At 45.9% G+C, this 2,252-nt stretch overlaps 1 protein-coding gene across 2 annotated transcripts in view; it reads left to right on the forward strand.

The window, feature by feature from the left end:
* The window catches only part of gli2a (GLI family zinc finger 2a), an 85,231-nt gene that overhangs the window by 48,739 nt on the left and 34,240 nt on the right, over positions 1 to 2,252 (forward strand). The window lies entirely within an intron of this gene.

Raw genomic sequence — 2,252 nt, forward strand, 5'->3', positions numbered from 1 at the left:
GTTTCATGGTGCAGTCACGCACTTCCTGGTCACAAAACGTTCTGTAAATGTGCATATTATGGCAAAAATTATTCATCATTAAATCTGGTTTTAACATTTTTTTATAGTTTGAAGTCCGTGCTGTCCAATCCAGCTCACTGTTTTTTACAGAAGCCCTGTGAAAGCATCACAGCTTTGYYGATCTCAGAGTGTTAAAAGAAAAAAAATTCCTGTATCTGCATCGTGATCCAGAACATCACCAAAATTTAAAGGTGTGTTCCTTGGCCCAGTACACAYGTAGTAAAAATGTCATGACAATTCGGGAAGGGGGGKTTCTGCTTGATAAAACACATTCTTCCACCCACGTAACACGATGAGGTGATGACGTCATCACCTGTGATGACGTAATGACGTATTTCCCTACGTGATGACATAACTCGTTCAAAGCCGAACGGCTCTTTTGAACGGTTCTATGAAACAAACAGCTCCYAAAGATCCGGATCCCTTCACAGAGCCGTTTATCCCATCAGTAGTTCTTCTCTCTGAGCTGTTGGATAAAAACCAACTCATCCAGGCTCAGAGGCAGTAAATCAGGACTGGAGGGGGGAGGATGTGTGACAGTTTACCTGTCTCTTGTCGTCCCTGCAGCCCAGCAAACAATGCAGCTGTCTCAGTGATAGAAGGTCTTCCTCAGCCCTCCTCACCCTCACATCCAGGGACGTCACCCTGGGAGTGGGGCTTGGGGGGGAGCWCTGGGCCTCTGGAGCTTCTTTTTATTATTATTTTGTGTGTTCGATGCTGGGAGTTCTAAAAAAGAAGACGGGACAACAAACGCACCCTGAAAATTGACTCTGAGGAGAAGTTTTGGAGTCTTTGTCCCGGTCCGGTTTCCTTTCCTCCCACTTCAGCAGGAAAGGACCTGGCAGCACAAGAAGGGGGGCAGCGCTCAGACAAAAGACCCGACTTCTGGCTCCACTTGTGAAACAAGGCTGCAGCCCCTTCGCTCTGCTCTCGCTCATTTACAGAGGGCCTCTTTTTGGCTCCGCTACACACAACCTGACTCAGAGCTCAGGGAGAGGGAGGGGGCCTCGGTCCTGGTGGTACCACCGAGACCTGCTGAACTTAAAGGTGGCAGGAAGAGAGGGTTGTTGGTGACATCATGATGCTACAGTTTCACACCCAGATGTGTTGGAGACAACCCAGCTGTTTATCCAGTCATTGTTTCCTCTTTCATCCAGTTGTACCTGAGATATTTTGCTAACACAAACACATTTCATGATGTTTGGTAATACATATATCAGACATCACAGTGCAGCGACACAATCATCTCTAATAAAGATAATCTGATTCTTTATYGTTCTCCTAATCCTCATGTTTCAACAAAGAGCTGAAGAGTTGTGTCTGTCGCTCCGGTCCAAGCTTYGATTTTCCCGCCTTCAGGGGTAACTTCAATCACCTGTAATCCCAGCAGGACCGAGGACCGAGACTTCACCAGGACTYCTCCAGGACCACTCCAGGACTCCTCCAGGACCGCTCCAGGACCCCTCCAGGACCCCTCCAGTCTCCGTGACAACAGACTCAATCAGAGTGAAGCAGCTGTAATTTCTGCCTGTCTGTAAAAACAACAACGTGCAGAGTTCTGCCGTGGCCCGCGGGCCCGGGGGTCCGGTTACACCTGGTTTCAKACTCAAACAGGAAGCTGCTGTAAAGCCATTAAAAGGAGAATAAGAGCTTYTAATTACTGTTTGTTTTATTTACAGCTTGTTTTAAGTCGATCCAAAAAGGAATTTCCTTCATTCCGTCCTGCTGCTGTCAGAAGAGGTTGAATATTTAATATAATTATATAACTGATCCCAGCTCATGTTGTCAGAAGCACAGAGTTCTGTTCTGCAGAACCAGAACCATCATTGCTTTAACTTCTGACCTCAAATATCTCTTTGTAACACACAGTAAATAAATACAGACAACACAAATAGTTTAACTCTGTATTTTACCACTTTGTTGCAATTAGTGAAAATATGAGTCACTCAACATTTTGTTTGATGTCTGGAGGTCTTTGCAGGACCCCCAGCTTGGATTGCTCTGATCCACAGTGGGGTCTCAAACCACAGCCTCTCTGTCACACTTTGCTTTCTGCTGGATTTAGAATTGATTTGAGAAAACGTGACTAAATGAGGCTGACGCTATATTGCCTTATATGTATTAGCTCGGCGCTAGCGCGACAAGCTAAAAAGCTAACCTGTTGTCCTCCATCCATATTTTCAGTTCCAGGC

The sequence above is a fragment of the Austrofundulus limnaeus genome, unplaced genomic scaffold, assembly GCF_001266775.1.
Source record: "Austrofundulus limnaeus strain Quisiro unplaced genomic scaffold, Austrofundulus_limnaeus-1.0 Scaffold609, whole genome shotgun sequence".
NCBI classification, from domain to species: Eukaryota; Metazoa; Chordata; class Actinopteri; order Cyprinodontiformes; family Rivulidae; genus Austrofundulus; species Austrofundulus limnaeus.